The following is a 17380-nucleotide window of genomic DNA, read 5'->3' on the forward strand; positions in this document are numbered from 1 at the left end:
CGCCCTGCACCCGCGGACGCCATCTCCGGCGAGATCCGATGGTCAAATGCGCCGGAAATTGCTGCCGGAAGGGTAGAGATTTCTCGTCGAACTTTGGAATTTGCAGCGGAGATGGATGAGGGGAATGCCGAACGGGAACCCTAAAATGACCCCGCACCCGCATATATACGGGAGTGCCACCGGTTTACGGGCTGCCTGTAAAAAAAATTACGGGGCAGGTCCTTCTTTGCGGACCTGTTCGGGCTGTATTTTTGGCCCGTCCCGTAAACTGGCCGCAAGAACGCAGTTCGTCGGAGTTATACGAGATCTGCTAGAGATGCCCTTACGATATTTTTTTCTTAAAGTTAAAGATCCAGCAATCGCTGGCTTTTCATTGATTCAGCAAGAGCAGATGGAAAACATGGTGTGATCGAGTGATCAAATGGATGCCTAGGGCAATAGAGGAAAACCAATAATTTTTTAACCCAAAAAAGCAAAGAATTTTTTATTAAAAAGAAAAAAAAGGCCATATGGACAGAAAACTAGACGGTTGAGCCTGCTATCTTGCAATTGCATCCCCGAAGAGGCTCTTTTAAGGCAGTTTGCGTCTGCCAGCCTCCTATGATGTCTTTGTGTTGTCGGGGTTTAGTTTCGAAGGTGCAACTATTTCTTTCTTGTCATATCTCCCACATTGATCTAATGCCTTTTCTTGTCGCCGGTGCAGTTGCGGCAATGATGATGCAAGAGATGATCTCGGTCCTCATCCTCTTGTCAGTTCAACCCCCTGCACGAACGGAGCATAGCCATGCCATTGTGCCACTTGATTCCAAACCAATGTACACCTCCTGAATAAGTTTACCCAGGATTCCAGGTCCAAACATAGTGCGCAGAAATATCCATTTGGCTAACCCGGCCCGATGTTGCAGCCTGTCGTTGCACCAAAGACGATCTTGGTGCAACAACCATGCATGAGGACATTTTGATTTTTCCAGGAGCTCATGCCTTTCAAAAGAGGACTCTGAACGCCAGCTTCTTCAAGGTTAACTTCAGAGAGGGTGCTTGGATACGTTTTAGTCTCATGACTAAAAGTAGTGGGACAAAAACTTGCTAGCCTCACCCATGCTTGAATCCAAATACTAAAGAGACTAAAATCAAGTTAATGAGCATTTATTATCCTCCAAACCTTCCAATCTAGAACTCGCATGTGTTAAAAGAGAGGAGTTAAATGAGGAGAGAGAGGACTAATCCACATTTTAGTAGGGGTACCCCTGATTAAAAAAATTTAGTCTCAAGATTAGTTTTAGCCACTCTTTAGTCAGGGGTGCTTGGAACTTTAGCCTCTTAAAGAGACTATTTTTAGTCAGACTAAAATAAGTCTCTTGGATCCAAGCACCCTCTGAGATCTCTACCTCATCTTCTGCATTTTCTCCTTCCATGAAATCCTCACGGCCATTCACTTCTAGTCGTTCCTCCTCCAGCAACGGCGGCAAAGTCGGTGCAACCATCTTCTTCACATGTTTCCACATGACAAGCATCTGCACCCAAGGGTTTCTCGCCGTAATGTCCTCAGTTTCCCATTAGAAGGCTTCGGGCGAGCAACATCCGCAGAGGGAGACCCATAATCGCTCCACCTACCTCAGGCTTCACCTCGGTCCCGATCGACGTCATGCCCTTGGACTGTGTAGATGACGACATTGCAGCAGGGAAGAGCTTGTGCGGTGGCGGTGCGGCAGCGAAGACATATCGACCTGGTGGCTTTGCCTGCTTTCTGCTGCTTCGCTGCCTCCGCCCTAACCTACTTTATGTATGCTTGTCTCTCCGATTCCTTGCGGGAGGGGTCAAGAAACCCTAGGCCACCGGACCCTTCACGGTTTTTCTAACTTCGGCTTGGACACAGGTGAATCACCACGACCAAGGAGGCCATGCCATGTGAGGGCGGATAAGGCCGCTGCAGTTCCATCATGCTGCCAGGGCAAGCACACGGGGAGGTAGCCACCGGCGGCCGGAGTGGCGGCCGGTGGCGGGGACGATCGCGTCCTGATCGCCTAGTGAGTGAAACCCTAGCAAAGTGTTTTCCATCCTAACACGATGGAACAACATTCATGGACTTCTAGGGAAAAAAAACCCACAAAAATGCTTTCTTTTTTTTATCACAGTACAGACGCAAAACGATCATACATACGCGCATACACTCATCCCTATGAACGCGCGCGCACACACATCTTATCCCTATGAGCACCTCCGAAAGATCGAGCTGGCATGTCATCTTGAGATTTACGAGCACTAGGACTTGAACCCTAGTGGACTGGGGATACCAGTGTCAGTCTGTCACTCTGACCATTCAACCACATATTGGTTCGCCAAAAAATGCTTTGAGAAATAGCCTTTTGATTTCTCTCGAGAAATTTTCACACGTATAAATCACGTTTCTGGACACGCGGAATCGCTGGGAGAATAGATGTCATCATCGGCGTCCATCATCATCAATCGATCGATCAAAGGCCCATGCCGCCGGACGGACACACCAACCATCCATCCAGTCCAGTACAGTCCATGGCCGCCTCGTCTCCAACCTGCCACCCGCCCCTCTCCTCTCCCAACTCCCCGCTCCCATGGATGCCTACCGTTGCCGCTCCCCTCCCATCCCCGCAGGAGGAGCAGTCAGCCATTCAAGGCCACCTCCTTCCTTCCTTGTCTCCCCCGCCGCCGCCATCTTCGACCTTCCTTCCTTCCTTGCCGTGCGCGCGGCCGTCAGGCATTCTGTCGAACACCTACGGTGCGTACCGGAGTCGGCCATCCATCCACTCCTCTTCTTCTCCTCGGAGTAGGACTCCCTCCCGTAATAAAAGTATAAAACCAACTGCTCCTCTCCGTCTCCGTGTGTGCTCCAATCCTGCCCTCCAATCGAGTGTTCTTTCGTTTTGCTTGCACCATTCTAACATCTACTCCAGTTCAGAGGATACACAACCACAGTATGCAAGCAAGACTGAAAGAAACATCTCCCGGTGCTTCGGCTGTTCGCTAACCAGTCAGGATTTTTCTTCTCCCGGTGCAGTGCGGAAGGTTAGTTAGAGGGGCAAGGCAGCAACAATGGCGGAATCCGACCAAGTTAACGGGATGTCCTCGGTCGACGAATTCTGTAAGGCGCTTGGGGGCGACTTGCCGATCCGCAGCGTGCTGGTTGCCAACAATGGGATGGCTGCCGTCAAGTTCATGCGCAGCATCCGCCCCTGGGCCTTGGAGACCTTTGGGACCGAGAAGGCCATCCTTTTGGTGACCATGGCGACCCCAGAGGACGAGGACCTCAGGGTCAATGCCGAGCACATAAGGATCGCCGACCAGTTCCTGGAAGTCCCCGCTGGGACAAATAATAACAACTATGCAAATGTACAGCTCATAGTTGAGGTTAGCGCAATTCATCCATCCATCATTCTCCTGCTCCCTTATGTTTTTTTGACCTACTTACTTGTGGATTAGTTTATCATCCATGTTCATTGCGCCTTGATCAACCAATTATTTTAACTGGGTTTTCTCCGCTGAACAAGCTCCTGGGACGCGAGGTTTATAGCTCTCAGTTGCAACTGGGTGGCCCCAAAATCATGGCTGCAAATGGAGTTGCCCATCTCACAGTGTCAGATGATCTTGAAGGTGTTTCTGCTATCTTGAAATGGCTCAGCTATGTACCTCAGTATGTCGGCGGTCCTCTTCCTGTTCTGAAACCTCTTGATCCACCGGAGAGACCTGTAACATATTTGCCGGAGAATTTATGTGATGCCCGTGCAGCCATCTGAGGCATTCAGGAGGACACTCAAGGAGGCAAGTGGTTGGGTGGTGTGTTTGACAGAGAAAGCTTTGTGGAGACATTAGGAGGATGGGCGAAAACTGTTATTACCGGAAGGGCAAGGCTGGGTGGGATTCCAGTTGGTGTCATAGCTGTGGGAACCCAGACAATGACGCAAGTGATCCCTGCTGACCCTGGCCAGCCTGATTCTGCCGAGCATCTGGTCCCTCAAGCAGGACAGGTGTGGTTCCCAGATTCGGCCGCGAAAACAGCCCAGGCACTGCTGGATTTCAACCGTGAAGAACTCCCACTGTTCATACTTGCTAACTGGAGAGGCTTTTCTGGTGGGCAAAGGGGTCTGTTTGAAGGGATCCTTCAGGCTGGTTCTATGATTGTCGAGAACCTGAGGACATATGAGCAGCCTGCTTTTGTGTACATACCAAAGGCTGGAGAGCTGCGTGGAGGCGCATGGGTTGTGGTGGACAGCAAGATCAATCCCGAGCACATTGAGATGTACGCCGAGAGGAGCGCAAAAGGGAACGTCCTCGAGGCACAAGGGCTGATTGAGATCAAATTTAAGCCGGACGAAGTCGAAGAGAGCATGCTAAGGCTCGACCCCCAGCTGTCCAGACTCAATGCCAGACTCCTCAAAGAAATTAGGACGGGTACCTCGGAAACGGAGACCGTTAGGATCAGGAGTGCGATGACTGCTCGGATGAAGCAGCTGATGCCCATATATACCCAGGTCGCTACTCGGTTTGCTGAACTGCATGACACCACTTCCAGAATGGTTGCCAAAGGCGTGATCAGTAAGGTGGTGGATTGGGAGGAGTCCCGGGCCTTCTTCTACAGGAGATTGCGAAGGAGGGTTGCCGAGGATTCGCTCGCCAAACAAGTTAGAGAGGCCGCTGGAGAGCAGATGATGCATACTCACGGATCAGTACTGGAGTGCATCAAGATATGGTATATGGCTTCTCAAGGACAAGGAGATGGCGGGCAGTGGAACGACGACGAAGCTTTCTTCGCCTGGAAAGACGATCGTAACCACTATGACAAGCATCTTGAGGAGCTGAAAGCTGAACAAGTATCTCGGCTATTATCGCATCTCGCCGAAAGCTCCGATGTGAAGGCCTTGCCCGAGGGCCTTTCGCTCCTCCTTGGCAAAGTAAGCTTACTTTCTTTTGTTTGTTTTTCCTTGGCATATCTACATACGCTTCACCTCACTGATGCATTCATCGCTGCGTACACTGTACAGATGAATCCTTTAAAGAGGGAGCAAGTTATGGATGGCCTCAGGCAGCTTATTGGCTGATCTATCAGTGGCCTTGAAGCATGGATTTATTCATCTGTGGTGACTTTTGTAAAATCTCAATATGCTATGCCGGCTCAGTCTCCCGGAGATGCTCATAGGGATAGGTTGTGCGTGCGTGCGTTCATAGGGGTGAATGTATGCTTGTGTGTACGAACAACTTTGATTGTATGTGTCAAAGAAAGTATGTTACTCAAATGTCACTTTTTATCATCTCATCACTGAAAATTAAGAAAATATAGAAGAACATACATGCACATATACACGCAACTCCACATGTACCTCTTTCCAGCTGAAAGCAAGTTTTTTTTTTCTTTTGAAATTTTTTCGATCTATTTGAACATTAAAAGTAACAAAAAATACATCCAGATCCATAGACCAAGGCTGTTTGGATTTTAATGAATGTGGCCCTGGAGGTACCACGACTCTGCTAATCATCCAACAAATAGTTTATACACCCCTTGCACTTGCACTGATCAACACGTTATTTTAGTATTCACAAATAGGCGATCTGATAATAGTACTGTATTCTAGTAATGCTCACTCTTTTTAGTTAAACCCATTAAGAGGGGCTAGAATGGTGGCCAACCAGCTACGCCATGTGGCGCATGCTGGTTGGTCACGGCGAGAAAGTTTTTTTATAGTTTTTTAAATGGTAGTGAGACATTTTTTTGAGAAAAGTTTTTCTAGGCCTTTTCTTTTTTCCTATTAAGATGGTTGTGATGTCCACATGATGCGAGACTATTTTTTTAAAAATTTAACATGATGATGAGGTGCGTATAGCTTCCTCTCAAGCGGCCTGCAATGGCGGGCCCCGACCACTAGTTTGCAAGCATGGGTGGGGGCGTTTCTCGGCAAGTCTTGATGCACTCCTGTTGGGTATGAGAACACGGTACGTCCGGCGGAGTGAGGCAGCAGAAGCACTCTGATTTCCAGCCCCAGAATTCAACTTTGGTCCTGCGGTTCTCACATGCAATGGGACCCGCACTCATGACGCCTGTGGAGAGATGATGCTTCATGATCCGGGACAAGTCAAGACGCCATTACCATGACTCTGCCGTGGTTGCCACCGGCCCACTGGAATCCTTAACTGCAGCTCGTCTTCCTCCCCAACAGCCATGGCTCTTGTCCCCATGACCACGAGGGCCGAGGAGTACATCTCTATTTCACTGACGTAGTACTCAATAAAATTCATAAACCCCACTGATACTGTTTAGAAAAATGGAACACAAACAGTGAAATCCTATGAGGATTTTCAATTGTGACAATTATCTGAATACAACGGTTGGTCAATTTCTCTAGTTAACATTCCAGTGTGTGCATTAACAACATGTACAAATCATGTTGATAGTAGCACAGAGGGGTCGTTTTGCTTAGTCAAACAAAATATAAAAACATAGTAATCACACATAGAGATAAGAAATAAAAGGAAGTGAGACTTACGGTTAAAATATCCATCACTAATTTTTTTGCGAGCGATGTCCATCGCTAATTAGAAATTAACACACATGAAGTATCTCTATACTATGTCAAGCATCCTCGATGCAATGCCCTACATTACAATCAACATGTCTTGAACACCCACATGGTGATTTAAATAAGTTTCAATTGCCAAGAAAAAAAGGTAATTACAAAGCACACCACAGAACGTGAGTGATGATATAAAATAGCCCAAAGATAGAACTGTTCTTTCACAATCGACTTCTGAATATAATCAAAATGTCGTAGCGAATATTAGAGTCTAACATCAGGATGTAAATCACTCAATGTATTAACCAATTTCAAAAGGAATAATTCAGAATAGCAAGGCATTTCAAAATACTTGTATCAAAAGGGCAACTGATGTACAGAAGATAAAATATCATGATATATGCATCCCAAATTCTTTTGCAGCAATTTCAACGAATTAGTGTACCAAGACAGAAGTTAGACAAGAGGAGGAATTTTTTTCAGAGAGCACACAATAATTAGCCAACTAAAAGATCTAAATTAGTTATTTGTTTCCTAGTGGTCGCAAAAGACAGGTGTTCTTTTCTTCTTCGTGATCCTACATGCTACTATATACACGAACTAAAAAAAGTTGATGGTTGGTCAAATATGAAGCTGGGTTTGTAACTTACTATTAATATGCTAGTTACCGTGGAAATTCTTCTGATGGCTTGCATGTCATGTAACTTTATACACTTAAGAATAATCACAAGCGAGCATCGATCTTCTGATCTGGCCCAAAAATCTGAGTGTTGCAGATAATAAAATTCCACAAACCAATATGATTTCCTGGGTTTTTTTTTGCCTAAAGGTTGCGAAATTAAAACAAAGGGTAGACAACACTATTTTTTTTTCGAAACACTCGACAACAGTAATTGCATAATACCACTTAACATATGATAATACTGGGAATTATGATGGAACACCGAGATGAGCTCAATTTAACAATGCCAACAACGAGACACATAACATGGAGAGAAACAACATCAATCTGGGGTCTCCTTTGCCACCTTGGCACGGACTGGTCAAAACCGGTCAAAACCAAGAGAAGGGACGGAACTTATTCGGTTTCAAGAGATGGGGACGCAATTTGACCGGTTTCGTAGTTGAGGGACCAAATCTATAGTATATATATACTCCTCCAATAGTTAAGTGGCGAAAAATATACTTTTCTCTATTAATCATGTCTTTTTAAATAGTACTTCCTCCGTTTGGAATTACTTGTCTCGGAAATAGATGTATCTAGAACTAAAATACGTCTAGATACATCCATTTTCGCGACAAGTAATTCCGAAGGGAGGGAGTACTAGTTTGGATTGCTAATCACATGTGTCACGTAGTCTCTGTTAATCATGTCTGCTTTTTATTTTTCACGCTCTCGTCACTAACATTTTTTGACTAACCGCACAAGAGAGAAACAAAAGCATGTGTCGTAGGCCAAAGTGCTTGGTCTGCCTCAACGCACTACATCAGCAAAGACAGAAACAAAAGCACCCACTCTCAGTGCCCCCAAAACTGTCAGGGCCCAAATCTGGCATCCCCTAACGCAGATCCCTAATCACACTCAACCATCTTTTTTGGTGCGTGCAAAGATGAATGGATCATATATAGGAGGAAGTAGCAAAGCAATCAAAGGAAAAAACAAAAGCACGGCGCTGGCTTTGCCATCGCGAACCACCTTGAAGACGGCATTTATCCAACAACATACTGTGCGTGTATGTTGCTCGTAGTGGAGCTCTAGCTTTAAGCTCCACTACTTTTTTTTTTGAGATGTTTAAGCTCCACTACTGGTACTGGCTCGTGCTGACAGTGTGTGTGCTGTGGCCTGCTACTTCCTATTTGGGTATCATCAGGAGCACTATATATCTCTTCATCCACTCAACTCTAGCTCAGAAATTCTCCTCATATGCCTCGCAGTTCCGTGCCATCACCCTCCCGTGCATGCCGTCGAAGAGCTTTGAGTCGACGATTCACACTTTCGGCTGCACCTTGCCATCGCTGCACCTTTCGGCTGTTCCTTTGACATGGTGATGGAATATGAACCAAATGTACGCATGATGACAAAGAGTGTTAACCTAAGAACTCAACTAGTGCCACGAATTAGTAGATAAATAAGATATGATTGACTGCATTGGACTTCAACTTTTATTTATTACTCCCTCCGTTTTTATTTACTCTACATATTAGAGTTGACTGAAGTCAAACTTCGTAAAGTTTAACCAAGTTGATAGAAAACAATATAGACATTTATCATAATAAATCTATACGATGTGAAAGTACATTCAATAATAAACCTAATGTTGTTGATTTGTTATTGTATATCTTAATATTTTTGTTTATAAACTTGGTCAAAGTTTGTAAAGCTTGACTTTGACCAAAGCTAATATGCGAACTAAATAAAAACGGAGGGAGTACTCCCTCCGGTTTTAACTTTTTATTTGCTTCACATATTAGCTTTGTCTCGGGTCAAACTTTCTATACTTTGATCAAGTTTATACAAAAAAAACATCCACAATACCAAATCAATACCATTAGAATCATCATTCAACATATTTTCACACCCTATATATCTTTTATTGCGAAAGTTTTCATTGTTTTCGATAAATCTGGTCAAACTTTATCAAGTTTGACTTAGGTACAAGCTGATATACGAAGTAAATAAAAGTGGAGGGACTACTCTGATCCATATTACTTGTCAATGGTTTAGTACAAAGTCACAAAAAGTAGCATAGATATACAACCATGAAAAGGTACGGTGTGCATCAATCAACACGTTATTTTATTCTAATAGATTGCTTTATGTATTCTTATAATGCACACCCTTATCTCACTGTGGCGGGCAATTTTTCTGACACCCGTCTTGGGAGTGATAGCAAGGTACGTCTGGAAGAGTGACGCAGCAGATGCACTGCCTTTTCCAGGACCAGGGGTCACCTTTGGTCTTACAGTTCCTTTCGATACACCATTCAGGGTTAGCTTGCTCTCATCTAATGATGAGAGCAGCGTAGTCGCGTTGGCATGGCATTCATCGTTGGTTTGCTTGGGCTCAAGACGGCCTATTACATACGCAATAGTATATGATTGTGAGTGCACAATCGACAACTATCTTATATACATAGACGAACAATAATTAAGATAATGTGCTTACATTGTCCAGCAGCAATTAAGCAGCCGGTAAACAAAACGGCAATCATGTAGACCGCGCTGCTCCCCTTCATATTTTCGGTGAACTGCATATGAGATGATGAGATAGTTATAAGCAATCTGAGGCAATGTCCCCCTCCCACCTCCCACTTCAGTATATATAGAGTTTGAGGGTACACTCCCAATTAACGCCGAGACATGGTATGCATTTGCAACGTAATTGAGAAGAGAAACTTTTTGCCAGGCTATACTAATTGAGAGAAATACATGTTAGAGAAAAAGGGTTTCCCCCCGCTTTGTATTTCAAAGCAACCATCCGATGTAGCCAACGATAGGTGTTGGGGCGGAAACAGCACAAGCACGCCCAAAAGAAAGAAAAAAAAAGAAAAAAAAAGAAACAAAATGCCGATAACGGCGGATCGACAAAAGACGACGAAGCCTCGCGACCGCTGCGTCCATCAGAGATCGCCCACCAAGCTCCGAGACTCCGAAGCGCCGGTACCAAGCAACACCTCCAAGAAGGGACGCGACGATGGCGACGCTGCTGCTAAGGGTTTCCCCCGGTACACGGCGAGGAGAGAGGAAGGGTAGCCCCGGCGCCCTCCAGGAAGGTCCGGTGGTACCTGATGAAGTCATGTACCTAGGGTAGGGTCATGAACCTATCTAGGATACCCTACCCAAGGACGTCCTTAGAAGAAGCTACCTTCCAGTCGACCAAGAGGGACTCCACTCGACGATCTCAAGGACACTCGACGATGAAGATAGCCACTCGACCATGAAGCTAATCACTCGACAACCAGGAGACCTAAAGTCATGCAGCACGCAACGGCCTGTCATTAAGTAGCTTTAATAGTCTTCATGGCACTTTATGTGGGCGTTACCAGTAACTCCCTGTCTTAATGTACTTTAAACCCTGCATAACTGAGGGCCTGAGGGGTCTGGCGAACTCTATATAAGCCACCCCCCCTCCTCAGTGTAAAGGGTTCGCACCCCTGTAACTCATACGCATATAATCCAGTCGACCGCCTCCGGGCTTCGAGACGTAGGGCTGTTACTTCCTCCGAGAAGGGCTTGAACTCGTAAATCCCTTGCGTATACAACTACTCCATAGCTAGGATCTTGCCTCTCCATACCTACCCCCCATTCTACTGTCAGACTTAGAACCACGACAGTTGGCGCCCACCTTGGGGCAGGTGTCTTAGCGACTTTTTGGAGAAGTTGCAATTTGTCCGATCGCCTTCATCATGGTTTCTGGCGGAGTTCTAGTCGAGGGCCGCGAGATCCGTCTCGGTGCGCTCGCTTTCATTGCCGACGACTCTGCTTGGCTTCAGGAGGCACCACTCAACATCGACGCGCTCCCCGTCCGCGGTGCGACGCATTTTCGGGCGTGTGTCCGCGGCGTCCTGCTGCGGCAGCCGTCGACTCCGTACCAGTCGACTCATGTGCCGTTCTCCCTTCCTGTCTCCCGCCAGCGCAAGCTCTCCGGTCGGTCGAGACTTCAGCGGTGGGTGAGACACGCAGTAGCTCGCCAATCGGCCACCACCCAAGTCGTGGCAATTTAGCCCGACGAATCTCTCTACGGCCTGTTCGATCTGTCGACTGGCTCCGTAGAGACTGCATCCGAGTGCGACAGCAGTGATCCAGCGGCGGAGGTCCTGATGGTCAATGGGCCTCGTAGCCCTCCCGGCTTCCCCCGCATCGACGGGATGGACGATGGAGGCGACCCCGCTCAGGCCCATGAGGAATATCAACCCGAGCAACTCACTTCTCAGCAAAGGGAAGATCTTCGCCGCCGGAACATGGATGCTCTGCATATTCCTATCGCAGGAGAAACTCCCGAGGCTCGTGCCTTGGAAGAGGCGCGTTTGGCCAACTTGGCTGAACGCACTCGACTGGAGAACCTCCAGCGAGCACTCGACGAGCATGCGCGGCAACGAGTACCCGACTCCAGTCGACGTCAGCTCTTTCCGCAACCAACTCAGGTATATCGGACCCCGATTCAGAATTTAGCAGCTGCAGCCCGTATAGCGGAGTCAATTCAGCCCTCTCAGTCGGAGGCTGGCAGAGCCTTGATGCAGATCAGGGATTTGCTCCGAGCAGCAGGAGATCAGAATTCAGCTGTGTCACAGTCGCGCAACAGGATTCACAGTCGATCCGTCGCTGCGAATACAGTTCAGTCGGCTCATAGCCCAAGGTCGCTTCCGAGGCACGTGGGACGTGAAGGCCGGCGGGACCAGTATGATGACCGATTTGATCGTGATGATAGGCGTCGAGTGCCCACTCCTTCCCCGAGGGGTGGGTCTAACGCCCATCGGCAGCAAGATGACAGGCGCCAGCTCAGTGTTGGGCGGAGAGCTCCGGTCGACCCCAGGGAACCAGGCTTTGACGCGAGATCCATCATCGTGCAAGGTTTGGTCGATCGGAACAGAGCTTATAGAGGTGGCCATGACAGAGATGCACCCACTAGCAGTCGAGTCCATGTTTCAGGTCCAGAATGCTTTAGCAGAGCCATCAGAGCCGCAGTGATACCCCCCAACTTCAGGTTGGCGACTGGGGTAAGTAAGTTCACCGGAGAGTCCAAGCCTGAAACTTGGCTTGAAGACTACCGAGTGGCGGTACAGATTGGCGGCGGTAATGATGAGGTGGCCATGAAGCATTTACCACTCATGTTAGAGGGTTCAGCCAGGGCGTGGTTGAATCAGTTAGCTCCTAGCAGCATTTACACTTGGGAAGATCTTTCCCGAGTGTTCGTCAGGACGTTCGAGGGAACTTGCAAGCGACCGGCCGGATTGACGGAGCTGCAAGTCTGCGTACAAAAGTCGAATGAAACATTGAGAGATTACATCCAGAGATGGATCACTTTGCATCATACCGTGGAGAATGTGTCTGTTCATCAAGCGGTCCGTGTCTTCAAGGATGGCGTCAAGAACAGAGAGTTGAGCCTGAAGTTTGGTCGAACCGGCGATATGACCCTGAGTCGAATGATGGAGATTGCCACCAAATACGCTAACGGTGAAGAAGATGACAGGCTCCGGAGTGGCAAGTATAAGCCAAGTCAGTCGGAAAAAGGAAACTCCAATCGGAAGCAGAAGCGGAAGGCCGAGCCAGCTGCTCCTGGAGAGGCTCTGGCCGTGACTCGGGGCAAATTCAAAGGGAAGCCCAAAGGATCTTGGAACCCCAAGAAGGTAAAGGATAAGGAAGGAAATGACGTGATGGATCTGCCGTGTCACATCCACACGAAGAAAGACGAAGAGGGTAACTTCATCTACCCGAAACATACCACTCGCCAGTGCCGGCTCTTAATCCAGCAGTTTCAAGGAAAACAGCCCAAGGACAAAGAGAAGGAGTCGGACAAGGCCGAGGACAAGGAGGACAGTGATGGAGGGTATCCTCATGTTAATTCCACCCTGATGATTTTTGCTGATGTGGAGAGCAAAAGTCGACTGAAAGTTATCAACCGTGAGGTAAATATGGTCGCCCCGGCGACACCAAGCTATCTGAGATGGTCACAAACTCCCATTATGTTCGACCAGTCCGATCACCCGACTCACATAGCCACCCCTGGGAAGCAAGCTTTGGTGGTCGACCCAGTCGTCGAAGGCACTCGACTGACTAAGGTACTGATGGATGGCGGCAGTGGGTTGAATATACTGTATGCAGAGACACTAAAGGGAATGGGCATTCCCATGTCCAGGCTCAGCTCCAGCAACATGAGTTTTCACGGAGTCATTCCTGGAAAGAAGGCTGAGTCACTCGGCCAAATAGCTCTAGATGTAGTGTTCGGCAACTCGAAGCATTTCCGCAAAGAGAAGCTGACATTTGAAGTCGTGGATTTCCAGAGCGCTTACCACGCCATTTTGGGGAGACCAGCCTATGCCCGGTTCATGGCTCGACCATGTTATGTGTACCTCAAATTAAAGATGCCTGGCCCCAAAGGTGTGATCACTATCACTGGCAACCGGAAGAAAGCAGAAGAGTGTTTCCAGAAAGGCTCGAAGATTGCGGATGCCCAGATAACAGTGGTAGAGCTGGAGGGATACAAGAAAAATGCAGATCCGAGTGATTTGTTGCGGGCCAAGAAGCCCGCCACAGAGTCAGTGTTCCAGTCGTCTGGGAGACGAAGCCAGTTCATATCCACCCGACTGACCCCAACGCAGCTCCAGCCCATATTTCCACAACACTCGACTCTAAATAGGAAGAAGCGCTCATCCAGTTCCTCCGTGAGAACTGGGACATCTTTGCATGGTAGCCAGCTGACATGCCGGGTGTTCCCAGGAGGCTGGCTGAGCATCGCCAACATCTTCGACGGTCCGCCGTTCAGAAGAAAAAAGCCATTGGCGAGGAGGTGGCTCGACTCCTTGCAGCAGAGTTTATCCGAGAGATATACCACTCCGAGTGGCTCGCCAATGTCGTCATGGTCCCCAAGAAGGACAACTCACTTCGCATGTGCATTGATTTCAAACACATCAATCGGGCCTGCCCGAAAGATCATTTTCCTCTCCCTCGCATCGACCAAATTGTCGACTCGACTGCGGGATGCGAGAGATTGTCTTTTTTAGACGCCTATTCCGGGTACCATCAGATCCGTCTGTATGGACCTGACGAGATCAAAACAGCTTTCATCACTCCATTCGGGTGCTTCTGCTATATCACCATGCCATTCGGTCTCAAGAATGCCGGAGCCACGTTCATGAGGATGATTCAAAAGTGTTTACTCACCCAAATCAGTCGGAATGTGGAAGCGTACATGGATGATATCGTGGTCAAGTCACGAAAGGGTTCCGACCTGTTGACTGATCTCGCTGAAACATTTGCCAATCTCAGGAGGTATGATATCAAGCTTAATCCATCAAAGTGCACATTCGGAGTACGTGGCGGAAAGTTACTCGGTTTTCTCGTTTCAGAACGAGGAATCGATGCTAACCCAGAAAAAGTTGGCACCATACTCCGAATGAAACGCCCTGTGCGTGTGCACGATGTCCAGAAGCTTACTAGATGCTTGGCCGCGTTAAGTCGATTCATCTCTCGGCTCGGTGAAAAGGCATTACCTCTTTACCGACTGATGAAGAAGGCAGACAAGTTCGAGTGGACTCCAGAAGCTGATGCAGCGTTTGACGAGCTAAAAGCTCTGCTCTCCACCCAGCCGGTGCTTGCTGCTCCAATCAGCAAAGAGCCTCTGTTACTTTACATTGCAGCCACAGGACAAGTCGTCAGTACAGTACTTACGGTCGAGCGGGAAGAAGAAGGGAAAACCTTCAGAGTTCAGCGCCCAGTATATTATCTCTCTGAAGTTTTGACTCCATCAAAGCAAAGATATCCTCATTATCAGAAGCTCGTATATGGGATCTACATGACCATGAAGAAGGTTGCTCATTATTTCTCTGATCATGACATTACAGTCGTCAGCGACGCACCACTGTCAGAGATTCTGCACAACAGAGATGCAACTGGTCGAGTGGCTAAATGGGCGATTGAACTCCTTCCCCTTGATATCAAATTTGAGGCAAAGAAAGCCATTAAGTCCCAGGCTATAGCAGATTTCCTTGCCGAGTGGATTGAACAACAGCAGCCGACTCAAGTTCACTCGGAGCATTGGACCATGTTCTTTGATGGCTCTAAGATGTTAAATGGTTCTGGTGCTGGGGTGGTTTTGGTTTCCCCCCGAGGAGATAAGCTCAGATATGTGCTCCAAATCCACTTTGATTCCTCCAATAATGAAGCAGAATATGAAGCACTTTTGTATGGGTTGCGCATGGCCATTTCACTCGGCGTCCGTCGCCTTATGGTTTATGGCGACTTAGATTTGGTGGTCAATCAGGTGATGAAAGAGTGGGACGTTAGAAGCCCATCCATGACTGGATACTGCAATGCAGTGAGGAAGCTTGAAAAGAAATTCGAAGGGTTAGAGCTCCACCATATACCCCGACTGAAAAATCAAGCGGCTGATGATTTGGCGAAGATAGGGTCCAAGAGAGAAGCCATTCCCAGTGATGTGTCACGGATCAGTCACAGAAGATCCTTTTACCGAAGAAGCTCCGCAGCCTAAGAGTGTCACGGATCCGACTAAGGTTGAAATTCCAGCGGTGGTCGATCTGATCATGGAAGCATTGGTGATCACTCCTGATTGGACAGTACCGTATATCGCATATATCCTAAGGAAAGAGCTCCCAGAGGACGAAGAAGAGGCTCGACAGATCGTCCGCCGATCTAAAGCCTTTACCGTGATAAGGGGACAACTGTACAGAGAAAGCGCGACTGGAGTTGGTCAGAAATGCATAACGCCAGAAGAAGGTTGAATAATCCTTGACGACATCCACTCGTGGACCTATGGCCATCATGCGTCCTCTCGGACCATCGTGGCCAAAGCATACCAAGCCGGATTTTACTGGTCGAGAGCGAATGAAATGGCAAAGGAGATAGTCGACAAGTGTGAGGGATGTCAATTTTACTCCAATATGTCACACAAGCCCGCCTCAGCTTTAAAGACCATACCACTCGTCTGGCCCTTCGCAGTATGGGGGTTGGATATGGTTGGCCCTTTGAGAACAGGCAGAAGCGGTTTCACCCATGTGCTGGTAGAAGTTGACAAGTTCACCAAGTGGATTGAGGCCAAACCCATCAAGAACCTTGATGCCGGTACTGCTGTCAGCTTTATCAGAGAATTGATATTCAGATATGGAGTCCCGCACAGCATCATCACTGACAACGGGTCAAACTTTGATTCCGAAGAATTCAGAGCTTTTTGCACATCTCAAGGCACACGAGTCGACTATGCTTCAGTCGCCCATCCACAGTCAAATGGACAGGCAGAACAAGCCAACGGCTTGATTCTCAAAGGGTTGAAACCCCGTTTGATGCGTGATCTCAAGCATGCGGCTGGTGCATGGGTCGACGAGTTTCCGTCTGTGCTTTGGGGGTTAAGGACCACGCCTAACCGGTCGATTGGGAGAACTCCGTTCTTCTTGGTCTACGGAGCTGAAGCGGTCTTGCCAAGCGACCTACTTCACAACGCTCCTCGAGTCGAACTTTACACCGAGTCTGAAGCAGAACAAGCCCGGCAGGACGCGATCGACCTTCTGGAGGAAAAAAGGGAGATGGCTTTGATCCGATCGACCATTTACCAACAGGACCTGCGTCGCTTCCACGCCAAAAATGTAAGGAGTCGAGCCTTCCAGGAAGGAGATCTGGTTCTCCGAGTGGATCAGCAGAAACCACATAAACTTGCTCCTTCTTGGGAAGGCCCCTTCATCGTCACCAAGGTTCTCCACAATGGAGCATACCGTCTTTACAATGTCGAGCATCAGATCGACGAGCCCCGAGCTTGGAACGCGGAGCTTCTCCGCCCCTTTTATACTTAAGTATTCACTCGGATGGATTGTAATAAAAGTACTTCTGTAGTTTATTTATCAAAGACAAGAGCTTTATAATTTTCCAGTAATTGTCATTACTTTTGTCCACATAAAGCAATTCCCCAGTGGGTGGCTTGGCTGCGAATCCGATTCGCCTAAGTCTGTAACAAAAATCCTAACCGAGTGGTGAGCCAGCCTCCCACTCAGGGGCTTAGCTGCGAAATCCGTTTCGCCTAAGTTAAACAAAATCCTACCGAGTGGTAAGCCAGCCTTCCACTCGGAGGCTTAGCTGCAGTCCAAGTACTCGCCTAAGTTCAACAAAATCCTACC

General features: G+C 47.9%; 1 pseudogene; it reads left to right on the forward strand.

Moving 5' to 3' along the window:
* The first annotated feature begins 3069 nt into the window (after positions 1–3069).
* On the forward strand, positions 3070–5228 carry LOC123081959 (acetyl-CoA carboxylase 1-like; annotated as a pseudogene).
* The last annotated feature ends 12152 nt before the right edge of the window (positions 5229–17380 follow it).

This window comes from Triticum aestivum, chromosome 1B (assembly GCF_018294505.1).
Source record: "Triticum aestivum cultivar Chinese Spring chromosome 1B, IWGSC CS RefSeq v2.1, whole genome shotgun sequence".
Taxonomy (NCBI): Eukaryota; Viridiplantae; Streptophyta; class Magnoliopsida; order Poales; family Poaceae; genus Triticum; species Triticum aestivum.